This window comes from Anomaloglossus baeobatrachus, chromosome 9 (genome assembly GCF_048569485.1).
Source record: "Anomaloglossus baeobatrachus isolate aAnoBae1 chromosome 9, aAnoBae1.hap1, whole genome shotgun sequence".
NCBI classification, from domain to species: Eukaryota; Metazoa; Chordata; class Amphibia; order Anura; family Aromobatidae; genus Anomaloglossus; species Anomaloglossus baeobatrachus.
Window position 1 is genome coordinate 72,804,059 of NC_134361.1, and position 14,067 is coordinate 72,818,125.

The following is a 14,067-nucleotide window of genomic DNA, read 5'->3' on the forward strand; positions in this document are numbered from 1 at the left end:
ACAGAGCTCACTGGAAACTTCAGTAGTATTGAATTTTTTCTGTAGCCAATGGCATCAGGTGTTTTGCAACAATAACATTGCAAAGGTTTTAAGACAGCTCACTGGTTTTACCCATCATGAGATGTTTCTTGTGTAGCACCCTAGTAATCAACCACCTTTTTTAGGCAATCAGTTAAACCAGCTATTTTTTTTTTCACTGAGTGTCAGGATTGCTGTATAGTTACTGATAGATTTCAGATGCTGTCATGACTTTTCTTGGCTTTTTGCAATTTTATTTCTTCATGTGTTCAACACTTTTTTCCTGTATAATTACTCATTAGAATCCATCACTAAATTTATGGACATCTATGGTTTGAGTTCTTTTCCTGTGTGAATTGAATGGGTTGTTACTGATATCTGGTGGGAAATTCATGTCAATAGCATCTTTACAAATATATTAATTTAGAAATTGGTGAGATGTTCAATATTTATTTCACCCGCTATATACACAGATTTGTTGAAAAAAAATCTTAATGGGAGTGCTTCTTTATTGTTGGAATTTTACTATCCATGGTTTTCTGGAAATATGGGAATAATAGTTCTTGATATGATTCTTAACCTCTTCTCGACACATGATGTACTGGGTATGTCATGGATCGTGAAAGGTTAATCCCTGCGGGCTGCTGTGGGCAGTGTGCAGCAATCTGTGCACATATCAGCTGATTCCAACAGCTGACATGTGTGTGTGCCAGGCGCAAGTGGAATCGCATTCCATCCACGCCTATTAACCCCTTACATCTCGCTGTCAAATTCTGACAGCGAGATGTATCAGCGCTCTGCCATAAGGATAACTTACCCACCCCCATTGGAAGTCACATGATGTGATCATGTGACTTCTTTTGGTTGCCATGGTAGCACAGAGTCATGTGATGACTCCTGTAGCTATCATGAGTCACTTTCTCTCACTGCCGACAGAGGGCAGTGTGTGAGATTCTCCAGTTCTCAGCTGTGTAGCTGTGATCTAGAGAAATGGAAAAGCGATCAGACTGCTGATCGTTATAGTCCCCTAGGGGACCTAGTGAAATAAAAAAAAGTTGAAAAAAAAGTTGAAAAAAATTAAAAAATATAAAAAATATAAAAGTTCAAATCACCCCCCATTCAGCCCATTGAAAATTAAAGGGTAAAAAACCCCTAAATATTTGGCATCGCCGAGTTCAAAAACGCCCGATCTATCAAAATGTAAAATCAATTAATCTGATCGGTAGTCGTCGTAGCAGCAAGAAAAATCCAAGCGCCAAAATTACATTTTTGGTTGCTGCAAATTTTATGCAAAATGCAATAACAGTCAATCAAAACATAGCATCTGCGGTAAAAATGGTACAATTAAAAACGTCAGCTCGAGACGCAAAAAATAAGCCATCACTGAGCTTTAGATCCCAAAAAATGAGAACGCTATGAGTTTGGGAAAATGGCGCAAAAAGTTCGCCACTTTTTTTGGACAAACGTGTGAATTTTTTTTTACCCCTAGATAATAGTAAACCTATACATGTTTGGTGTCTACAAACTCGGACGGACCTGAAACATCACACCTACACATCAGGTTTATCATATTGTGAACATGGTGAAGAAAATATCCCAAAAACTATTGTGTCACACTATTTTTGCAGTTTTTCTGCACTTGAAATTTTGTTGCTGTTTTCCACTACACTATATGGTAAAACATATGGCTCCATTTAATAGTACAGCTCGTCCCACAAAAATCAAGTCTTTATATGGCAAGATTGACGAAAAAATAAAAAAGTTACAGTTCTTGATAGAAGGGGAGCAAAAAAAAAAACAAAACGGAAAAACAGAAAAATTCGCCCGGGGGTGAACGGGTTAAGAGTCTCAAACCTAGATAGACTTTAGTCTTGGGAATAAAAATTTATTTCATTAATAAATGTATCATGCTAACACAATTTTTGAAGATCCAAGAACAGCATTTTAGCACCATTAAGGCCCATTTACACACTGAAGGCTGCTTTACACCAGACAATCTATCGTGCGATAGATCGTCGGGGTCACGGTTTTTGTGACGCACAGCCTGTGTGACACCTCCTAGTGATGCAGTATCGCTCACAAATCGTGAGTCGTGTACTGGTCGCTAGGTTCCATAATATCGGTTCTGAAATCGGGCGCCGGTTGTTCATCGTTCCCGTGGCATCACACGTCGCTCCGTGTGACACCACGGGAGCGATGAACATCGCGTACCTGCTTCCCGCGTCAGCCGCCGGCTCTATGTGGAAGGAAAGAGGTGGGTGGGATGTTTACATCCTGCTCATCTCCGCCCCTCCGCTTCTATTGGCCGGCGGCCGTGTGATGTCGCTGTGATGCCAAACGTCCCTACCATTCCAGGAAGTGGACGTTCGCCACCCACAGCGTGGTCGCACGAGAGGTGAGTATGTGTGACGGGGGGTTACCGACTTTGTGCGCCACAGGCAGTGATTTGCCCGTGACGCAAAAAGGACGGGGGCGGGTATGATCGATTGTGAAATCGCACAATTAGTCGTACCATGTAAAGCACCCTTTAGACTTTCTAGCGATCTCACCAGCGATCCTGACCTGGCCGGGATCACTGGAAAGTCTCTGGTGAGCTGTCAAACAGGCAGATCTGGCCAACGACGCAGCAGCGATACGGACCTGCAGAACGACCTCGCTGGTCGTTAGAGACGTGTCAAAGCAGCTATTTCAAAGGGACGTTGCTAACGAAGTTGTTGTAACGGTGTCAAACACAACGATGCTTGCTGCGCAGCGGGAAACAAAGGACCAAAAAATGTTCCTGAGTGATGTGTAGCGATCAGCGACCTCACAGAGGGGGCCAGGTCGCTGATGCGTTTCACACACTGCAATGTCGCTGGGGAGGTCGCTATTACGTCACAAAACCCGTGACGTTACAGCGATATCGCTAGCGATGTTGCAGTGTGTAAAGGGGCCTTTAGTATGGATAGCTTTGGAACTTCTTGTTTGTTCACCTTGACAAAACATACTCTTTGGAAATAAGGTAGTCCTTTGGAGAAAAGAAAAGGAGAAATTGCCTCTGTTGGCTGCCATTCAGAAAGGCACTTAGCTAACATGATTAATAAGCATCTTGGATGTCATTTCTGTAGAAACATCAGTTACATGACTTAATAATATTAGATATTTCAGATCCTGATTGTGTGAACAACCATAAAATAGCTCACCAGAGATGCAAAATCATTTTTAGGATTCTTGCAAAAAAATGCTGCAATGTAGCCACTGGGTAACAACTTTTTGTTCTGCCCATGCAGCCATTAAAATAAAATGTGCAAGACATATATTTTGAAGTATAAAACATCTTATGGACAAATCATATAATAAAAATACATAAAACTTCTATTAAGAAAATATATTAGGAAACTATATTAAAAGTACATTGATCCCTAGTGGAACAACAATGTCAGTGGTGATATGACTCTACAGTGCACATCGCTGCATCAAATAATGGAGCTAAGCAGCTCATCAAGTCTCCTGAGATTTTGAGGAAAATGCCTCTTTTGTTATGTTCTCTGTGGGTGTTTGCTTTTATTTTGCCTCCAATGATGTTGTCTCCTTATGATTGGTCAGTGTCATACAGGCGAAAAAGTTAACACCCCCAGAGAACAAATTATATAGCCCTTTCATTAGCGGGCACCTTTTTATATCCATTGTAGTACGTTTCAGAAGCTTATATGCTCACAAAGGAGTGGAAAAAATGAAAAAGGGGAAAACAACTTTTCCTTAGCACTTCATCCAGATTTTCATAGGTAGGCAGTTTCCGATAAAAGGTAGTGAAAGATCCTACTTAAAGTAGAATTTGAGTCAGAATCAGTTATTATCTATCTCTTTTGTAGGTAATAACTAGAGATGAGCGGTCTTGTGGAACCTTGGTTCGGCAAGTTCAGCCAGACTTTACATAAAGTTTGGTTTGGGACCTGGACTTGACCTGAACCTCAGTGGAAGTCCCTAATTGGCCAGTTCGGCTCTCTGCTCACATGCAGCCAGCCATAAACAGATCACTTATGGGGCAGGTGGGCAGGGTTTTTCCATTTTTTTTTGTACACACTACATCCAATCATGCTGTTGTTACCCCCAGTGTGAGCCGTTCAAACACTGCATACGGCTTACACTGGGCTGAACACCGAGTGTACCCGAGCACAGCGATGTTCACATGAGTGGTTTGTATACATAAGACGCCCAAACGCTAAATCCAAACTCTGTTTTTTTAGTAACGTCTGTGTTCAATACGAACACAGAACCTGGGGTTCACTCATCTCCAGAGCTCACTGTATAGTGGTAATGAAGCTGTGTCCAGATAATATGGAGTGCCATTCATTTGCATCTGAACCACCGCTTCATTCCTTATCAGACTTGCAGAGATACCTGAGCTTGATTACCATGAGCAGTCTCTCATGCCCCCGTCACATTTAACGACTTACCAGCGATCCCGAAAATGATGTGACCTGATACGGATCGCTGGTAAGTCATTGGGAGGTCACTGGTGAGATGTCACAGAGTCAGAGCTTACCAACGACGCAGTAATGATCAGCGACCTGTATAATGATCTCGGTGGGCATTGGGACTGTGTTAGGATGTTGTTGGTAGGCACCAAACACAGCGATGCATCCTGCCCAGCAGGACATTGCCTTTGAAGAAAATGGTCCCAACCATTCAGCGACAACTACGATCTTACAACAGGGGCCTGATTGCTGGTAGGTGTCACACATAACGAGATCGCTGCTGCGTCACGAAACCGGTGACGTAGCAATGATCTCGATAGCGATCTCGTTAGCGATCTCATTGTGTGTGACAGGGACTTTAGAGACAGCATAGAGTGAAATGCAACCTCCACTCTTTTCAAACCACGGACACAAATATTCAGTTCTTGGTTGAATCCCTATTTGATTTAGTAATTGTCACCTATTTTCTATTGACGTAATAACTTGTTTTTGTTGTAGTACCCCTTTAACCCAATTTACTTATATAAAGTCAATACCAAGCATAACAAAAAGGCATGTGTGGTGCTGGTTCTGGAAGAATAATATTATTCATAATAACCCCTTTAACTTGGTCTTCTATTTCTTACTTTAAACTTCACTTCAATAAAATGTCATTTTTAATGAACCTATAAGAGTATATTAGGAAATGGCATAAATAACAAATGTGTGGGAATCTGTTCACACAAGGTTTAATGGGGTCTGTCCACATTTCAGTTATGCCTCCTGATTATATTTTTGATGTCAAGCTCTCACGCGGTATCTGGCTCAAAATTTGCCGGGGATCAAGACTACTTCTGATGCTGTTCACACAGCAAAGTCGGACACTCCAGACGATGCTGCTTTTAAATTTCACCAGCTGTGCTCCTGTTAGTAATCAGGCTTGCAGCAATTAATGTCTGCTAGCCAGTGGATTGCTGCTAGAGTCACATGTTGCAGGAGACCTATCACACCCTTTTTACTATGGTGGAGCCTGGTCTCCCATGCCGATGATAGCCTTATGTGATCCCGGTCATTGTGCTTTGATATCCATGTGCTGTTGGTGCGTTGTGGAAATATTGTTGTCTGATTATTTCATCCCTTCCTTTAGTTTCCTCCTGATCACATATTGTCTATACCTCTGTGTGATTGCTGACAGTTTGAGTTTTGTTTTTGCCTGTCTGTTTATTTCTGTGGGATCTACCACTCCTGTCCAGACCCTCTCCTGGGTGGAGGAAAGGGGGACACTAGCCCAGGGTTGTTCAAGAGCTAGGGTAAAAGAGGCAGCCCACGCATAGTCACTGTAAGGGTACGCTCACGCGAGCATATGACTCGGATGAGTGCAATACGAGAAATCTCGCATTGCACTCGGACCAATGTTATTCAGTGAGAGAGAGCAGATGGTCAGTTTTTTCATCATCCAGATTCTGGATGAGCAAAAAGTTGCAGCATTCTGCGATTCTCTGCAATAGATGGGTCACTTGCACCCATACAAGTCTATGAGTGCGAGTGAAACGTCGGACTGCACTCGGATGATATCTGAGTGCAGTGTGATAATTGCATCAGCTGAAAATGGAGGACATGGGGAGATCAACTCCTCCCACTTTTCCACAGCTCCCACCCCCTCCTCCACAGCTGTGATTCGATCGCAGGATTGGATCACAGTTGCATGACACTTGGTTCACGTTGGCAGCACAGGAGGAGCTGAGGGTCATTAGCATATCACATCCGATGCACTCGCTTCGGCTGCCATACGATCGTGTGAATCCAGCCTTAGGATCAGGGTCAGCTAGGGTCTCCCTACACTGACGGCCAGATTAGCCTCCCCTATCCCACGATATCCCGTTACATTCCATGACAGAAGTATAGGACAGTCAGCGTTATTCTTTCAATGAAAAATACAAGTACTGTGCCGTGACAGACAACCTACAGATCCCATTGCAGTCAATGGGTTCCATCAGGATTTGTCAGCATACATTCAGAATCAGAAGACTAATGTTTATAGCAAGCTTAAGATGGACTCTGGCTGGCGGCGGTCCTGAAATTGATAGGGGCTGTGGTTAATTAGGCATAAGGGATTCCCATGTTAAGAAATCACTATTTTTGCAAATCCCTAATACATTATTATTAAAATTACAATTTCAAAATTCAGTCCGTTCACCGTAGATGTAATATTTGGAATTTAATACAATTGTTGTAACTTTTAAGATGCTGCTTTCTAGTTCTGCATTTCATTTTCAAGTATGGCACATCTCTGATCTTAAAGTCAATTTTATAGCCAAATATGTTAGATATTTAAAAAGAAAATGACATAAAGAGGGACACGGTCCAATAGGGCAATTAATGCCAGACCTACGGAAGGAAAAAACATCATTTCATTCTTTGTCTGAATCTTTGTAGCGAGCGTAATCCACATAACAGAGCATTTCATTTTTTTATACAAAGTCATATAGCTCCCCCAAGAGGATTCAAGAGTAAGTTTTCCCATTACATTCTTGCATTTGCTAAAATTGCTTACAAATATTAGTCATGTTGAATAAGGGTAGATTTTCTTTAATAGAAGTAGATTGTTTGTACAAGTTTTAACTTTAGCGATAAAAGATTTATTGGTTGAATATTCTCTGGTTTGTTTATCACTGTAAATAAAGTAAACCCTGTTAATAAACATTTTTTTTTAAGCAAACGGATTCTCAAGCTGTGGTATTCAGGCTCAGTACACTGTATACTCTGCAATCCACAATATGTATACTCTGCGTTGTCTCAGGTATGGCAACAATTGATTCACTTAAAGTGAATCTGTCAGCAGGTTTTTGCTATGTAATCTAAGGACAGTATGAGGTAGGGGTTAAAATAGTGAATTCAGCAATGTGTCAGTTATCAGGATGTGTGCAGTTGTTGCATTTTAATGAAAGTTTTATCACCAGCAACTTATCATTGCCCAGACTACAGTAGTTACAGGAACCCATGAGCCCTGGTACAGTTTCTCACCTCCTTTGATAAGCAGCTCACGGTCAATAGACAATGTACATAAAAAGTTGTGGTGTGGGCAGCATTAGTTTTCTGAGCTCTTCTACCGTGTTTCTCCAAAAATAAGCCCTACCCCAAAAATAAGCCAAGTATCTATGCAGCTAAAAAAGTTAAAGAATCCTGCAGGACACTTCATTACAGAAAGCAGATAGCCCCAAAAGAGAGAAGAGAGAAGAACCTGCGATTATACTCACCAGATGCTGACCAGGAGCAGTGGAACGCATCAAGGACCTCCGGCAGAACGCACACCCACACACATCAGATCACACACACACACACATCAGATCACACACACACACACAATCACACATCAGGTTGCACACACACACTTACCACATCTAGCGATATCGATTACTTCTTTGCTGGCATAACAACCTGGATCATTGTGTAGTGGAGCGCCAGGACCTGCGGGTGGATAGCATGGAAGACCCAATAGTGGAACACATCATAGAGACAAGAGAGCAGAGAGTCTCCTGCTGGCTGGAAGCAACTGGTATCACAAGATGTGGTGAGTGTGTGCACGTGCGATTGTATGTGCGATCTCGTGTGTGTATGAGTGTGTGTATGTTTGTATGTATGTGTTGTGAGGTAGCAGCGTTGCTTGGGCAAAAACATGAGGCAGTGAGGCAGTGAGGCAGCAGCGTGTTCACACCAACAGCCTATTTATTGTTGCAGCATAAATAGATTCAATTTCCCACAGTCAAAGTCTCTTCCGGATCATAGCCGGTGCATATAGACAAATCCTTTGTATCAAAAAGTCTTGTTACCTTAGGACCCCGTTAATCGCAGGGATCTGTTTAAGGTTCTCCTAGGCTGACACTCTTGGCCTGTGTTCAATCCACACAGAGCCAGCTCAGCTCACACAGCATGTGTTAGCTTCATCAAGCCTGGCTCTCAACTGTGACATACCCTGATGTGCTCTGCAAGATTTAAACTAAAATCATGGACATGAGGATTGCTACAAAACCTGGACTGGGAGGAGGGATCTGTCTCCCTGTTACCCTTTGTGCTATACTCCCCATAATAGCTATAGCAAACTCAGAGGGTTTCCAGACACATTCTGGGGGACACATAGCGGTCTTCAAATATTATCCCTGTCACTGCCTCACATATCCCCCCCCCTCAGTTCAAACGGGCAGGGTTGAACATACGCCAACATACAGGGGGCCCTGGAGAGGGCATCTGCATTGCCCTGCAACCTACCAGCCCGGTGTTCCACAGAAAAGTTAAAGTTCTGCAAGGAGAGAAACCACCTGGTGACTCTAGCATTTCTCTCCTTGGCATTCCTCATCCAGACCAAAGGGGAGTGGTCTGTCACCAGGCGAAAGTGTCGCCCCAGCAAGTAGTAGCACAGGGATTCCAGAGCCCATTTTATGGCCAGGCACTCCTTCTCCACTACGCTATAGTTCTTCTCTGCCGGGGTGAGTTTTCTACGCAAATAGGTGATCGGGTGCTCTTCTCCATCTACCTCCTGGGACAGAACTGCACCCAGACCCACCTCAGAGGCATCTGCCTGTACTATAAACTCCTTTTGAAAGTCAGGGTTGGCAAGCACAGGCTGACCACATAGGACTACCTTTAGCGCCTGAAAGGCTTCCTCTGCTTGTGTATTCCAGTGGACCATGACCGACTTCTTCCCTTTTAAGAGATCGGTCAAAGGCGCCGACCTTCCAGCAAAATTCGGTATGAATCGTCGGTAATACCTCATTATACCCAGAAAGGCTCTTACCTGTTTTGTGGTAAGGGGACGAGGCCAGTTTTGAATGGCTTCGATTTTATTAACTTGTGGCTTGATAACCCCTTGGCCTATCACATACCCCAAGTAACGGGCTTCTTTGAGACCCATAGCACATTTGTGTGGATTCGCCGTCAGACCAGCAGCTCTGAGCGAATCCACTACCGCTTGTACCTGAGATAGGTGGGTGCTCCAGTCACTGCTATAGATGATGATGTCATCCAAATATGCGGAGGCATATGGTTGATGGGGTTCTAACACTATGTCCATTAATCTTTGAAACGTGGCCAGAGCCCCATGTAAACCAAATGGCAAGACGACATAGTGATAGAGCCCCCCTGGCGTGACAAAAGCAGTCTTTTCTTTTGCCGCCTCTGTCAGCGGCACCTGCCAGTAACCTTTAGTGAGATCGAGAGTCGTGAAGTACTGGGCCCGTCCCAGTCTCTCTATCAGCTCGTCGACCCTGGGCATGGGATACATATCAAATTTTGAAACCTCATTTAACTTTCGGAAGTCATTACAGAATCTTAAAGAACCGTCTGGTTTCGGGATCAGCACAATGGGACTGGCCCATTCGCTCATGGATTTTTCAATAACCCCTAGTTGGAGCATCTTTTTTACCTCCTCCGCAATGGCTTGCCTACGAGCCTCTGGTACCCGGTATGGCCTCAGGCGTACCCTTACTTGGGGCTCGGTGACAATATCATGGTAGATTACGGTTGTTCGGCCGGGTAGGCTTGAGAACACATCCGTATTCCGCTGTACTAACCTCCGAGACTCCCGTCTCTGCTGTTTTGAGAGAGAATCCCCTATTCTTACTCCCAATTCATCATCAGGGGACTCCTCCTTTGTTGTTGTCAAGGCACCTGAAAAGGTTAGGTCCAACGTTACGTCAGCCACCATACATTCTCTGTCTTTCCACGCCTTCAGCAGGTTTACATGATATATTTGCTCTGGTTTTCTTCTACCTGGCTAAAACACCTTATAGTTTACTTCCCCCACTTTCTCCCGGATCTCATAGGGACCTTGCCATTTGGCCAAGAACTTACTTTCTGCAGTAGGTATTAGGACTAAGACACGATCTCCCGGTTTAAAAGACCTGACGGAGGCCTTTCTATTATACTGAGTACTTTGGGCCGCCTGAGCATCCAGCAAATGCTCTTTAACAATGGGCATTACTGCCGTGATACGATCCTGCATACCCATAACGTATTCCACTGTGCTTTTGTGAGGGGTAGGCTCCTGTTCCCAAGTTTCCTTAACAATATCCATCAGTCCCCGCGGATGTCTGCCATACAGTAACTCAAATGGTGAGAACCCGGTGGAAGATTGTGGGACAACGCGGATAGCGAACATTAAATAGGGCAATAACATGTCCCAATCTTTCCCCTCTTTGGAGACCACCTTTTTCAACATAGCCTTCAGAATTTTATTAAAACGTTCCACTAGACCATCGGTCTGGGGATGGTACACTGACGTGCGTAGCTGCTTGATCTGGAGGAGTTTGCACAGTTCCTTCGTAATTTTAGACATAAAGGGAGTGCCCTGATCGGTCAGGATTTCTTTGGGTAACCCCACGCGACAGAACATAGCAAACAACTCCTGAGCAATAAGCTTCGCCGAGGTGTGACGCAGTGGAATGGCCTCCGGATAACGCGTCGCGTAATCCATCACTACCAGGATGTGCTGGTGACCACGGGCTGATTTTACAATGGGTCCGATCAGATCCATAGCAATCCGCTCAAAAGGCACCTCTATAATGGGTAGAGGTATCAGAGGACTACGGAAACGGTGCATGGGTGCGGTCAACTGACAAATGGGGCAGGACTCACAGAACCTCTTAATTTCTGCGCTGACCCCTGGCTAGTAAAACCGCTGAAACATGCGTTCCCGCGTTTTCTCTTCACCTAGGTGCCAACTCATTAGGTGGTTATGAGCCAATTCCAAGGCCTGACGGCGGTACGGCTGAGGGACCACCAACTGTTCCACTATTTCCCCCTAGATTTTATCAACCCGATAGAGCAACTCTCACTTTAGAGCCATGTAGGGAGTTTCCAGCTTGGCACCAGGCCAATGTGGGGTCCCGTAGCTGTGCTGTTCCAAAATTATCTGGAGACACGTTCAACTCCGGGATTGCCTCGGGTGGCTCAACCTCTACTGCCATTACCTCTAGGGAGAACCTGGAAGGGTTACACTCTGTCTCTATACTGGTGACCCTTACGGCAGGTATCCCTGAGTCGGGATCGTCCGGCTCAGGGCCTGGTTCAATCATACACCTCGGAGGGCTAGGTCGCCTCCCACATAATGTCCAGAACAGGGGCAAGTCTCTTCCCAAAATAACATCATATGGAAGTCTTTTCATCACCCCCACGTCATGTTGAACCTCTCCACATGAGGTAGCAATGGTGACCCTTTCCATAGGGTAGTCACGTAGGTTTCCATGAATACAAAGTACCCCTACTTTATGTCCCGTAGGGTTTTCCCCGGAGACCAAGGGGGCATGTACAAGAGTCACTACACTTCCTGAGTCCAACAAAGGCTCTGCTGTATAGCCATTAATACGTATTTTGCAGAGATGGGGCTCCTCCCCCATAGTAACAGTGCTTGCGGCACAAACAGTATGGTCAAACATTGATTCCCGGTGAGCGTACCGGCAGTCCATGGTTTCTGATGTGAGTGGGCACTGTGCCATCACATGCCCGAGCTGATGGCACCGCCAGCACATAAGAGCAGAGGTGTTCCTGTTTCGGGTGTCTGACTTTGTGGAACTGGGACTGCGGCTGACCTTAGTCTGGGGTTTACTCTCTGCCAGTGCTGAAGACGGGGCAGCACCCGAGGAGGGACGGGAGTCTTTCACCAACTGTGAAGGGAGCGTATCCCTACGGAGGGCCCGCCGTGAAGCAGAGTCCCGGACCAACTCCTGGGTAGCTGTGTAGCGTTCCACCAAATTCACTAGTTGGTCTAGGGTACCGGGATCCCCTTGTCCCACCCACCGTTGAATAGGGGCTGGCAAAGTCCGCACAAACCATTCAATCACCACCCGCTCGATCATCTGTCAGGGGTTCAAGGTCTCCAGCCGGAGCCATTTTTTCACAAGGTCCAGTAAGACATGGGCCTGTGAACGTGCAGGTTTTCCCTCCACAAAGGACCACTGATTCACTCGCTGGGCCCGGAAATAAGTGTTAACCCCCATTCGTGCAAGGATCTCACCTTTCAGTGTGCCATAGTCCTTGGCATCCTCCGTGCTGAGATCCAGGTAGGCTTTTTGGGGTTCACCTACCAGGAACGGGGCCACGACATCAGTCCAACAGTCGATAGACAATTTCTCTCACTCAGCGGTCCTCTCAAACACGGAGAGAAAGGCTTCTGGGTCGTCCTCTGCAATCATCTTCGTAAGCGCCGCCCTTACTCTGTCCTGGGCCGCAGGAGGGACTGGATGACCTGGAGTTACCACTGGAAGTGCTTCTCGCAGAGCCGCAAGCTGCTGAGTCAGCAAGCTGTTTGTCTCCTGTTGCTGAACCCGCTGGAGCTGGACATTGGTTTGTTGCTGCTGAGCATTAGCCTGTTGCTGTTGTGCACTGGTTTGTGCAAAAGCCTGCTGTAGTTGAGTACTAGACTGGGCCAGCTGCTTTACAAGATCCTCCATGGTGGCTGCTGAGTTAAACTGTAACTTTGCAGGCTTGATCATAAACATGTGAAAACTGGGTTGTTGCCCCTAGGAACCAGGCTGCAACACCTGTAAGCTTCGTGGACCCGCCGATCCACCGCAAACAGTCAGTAAAAAAAAATATTTTTTTTTCCAGGAAAGTACCTCTTAGGCCATTGCCCTTAGCAACCAGGCTGCCTTGCCCGCATTCTCCACCATAATGTGAGGTAGCAGCGTTGCTTGGGCAAAAACGTGAGGCAGTGAGGCAGCAGCGTGTTCACACCAACAGTCTATTTATTGTTGCAGCATAAATAGATCCAAATTCCCACAGTCAAAGTCTCTTCCGGATCACAGCCGGTGCATATAGACAAATCCTTTGTATCAAAAAGTCTTGTTACCTTAGGACCCCATTAACCGCAGGGATCTGTTTAAGGTTCTCCTAGGCTCACACTCTTGGCCTGTGTTCACACCACACAGAGCCAGCTCAGCTCACACAGTATGTGTTAGCTTCATCAGGCCTGGCTCTCAACTGTGACACACCCTGATGTGCTCTGCAAGATTTAAACTAAAATCATGGACATGAGGATTGCTACAAAACCTGGACTGGGATGAAGGATCTGTCTCCCTGTTACCCTTTGTGCTATACTCCCCGTAATAGCTATAGCAAACTCAGAGGGTTTCCAGACACATTCTGGGGGACACATAGCGGTCTTTAAATATTACCCCTGTGACTGCCTCACAGTGTGTATGTATGCGTGTGTGTATGCAGTGTATGCAATCTGATGTGTGAATGTTGGCCAGAAGGAGGGGAGGATGGTGTGCAGCATACCTGCTGGGAGCGTCTGCCGAGGATCGCAGGAGGATCGCAGGAGCCATGCAGACGCATGGGGTCTGGTAAGTATGACGATCCTAGGAAGGGTGATCTGCATTTTTTGGGGGGTAAACTTTCCCCCACCCATGTTTCCATGAGAATAATCCCTAATCCAAAAATAAGTCATCCATGAATAAGAATATACGACACTGCGTTATGTCGAAACGCGTTGGATAAACTGTGCCTTGTGGATGCTGTCTATCCATTTTTAAAGCGATGAAAATAAAGGAAAGTTTTTAATTCATCTGCCTGTGATCCGCTGTATTTTCGTTACTTTGTATCTGCTATTATCCCCTTG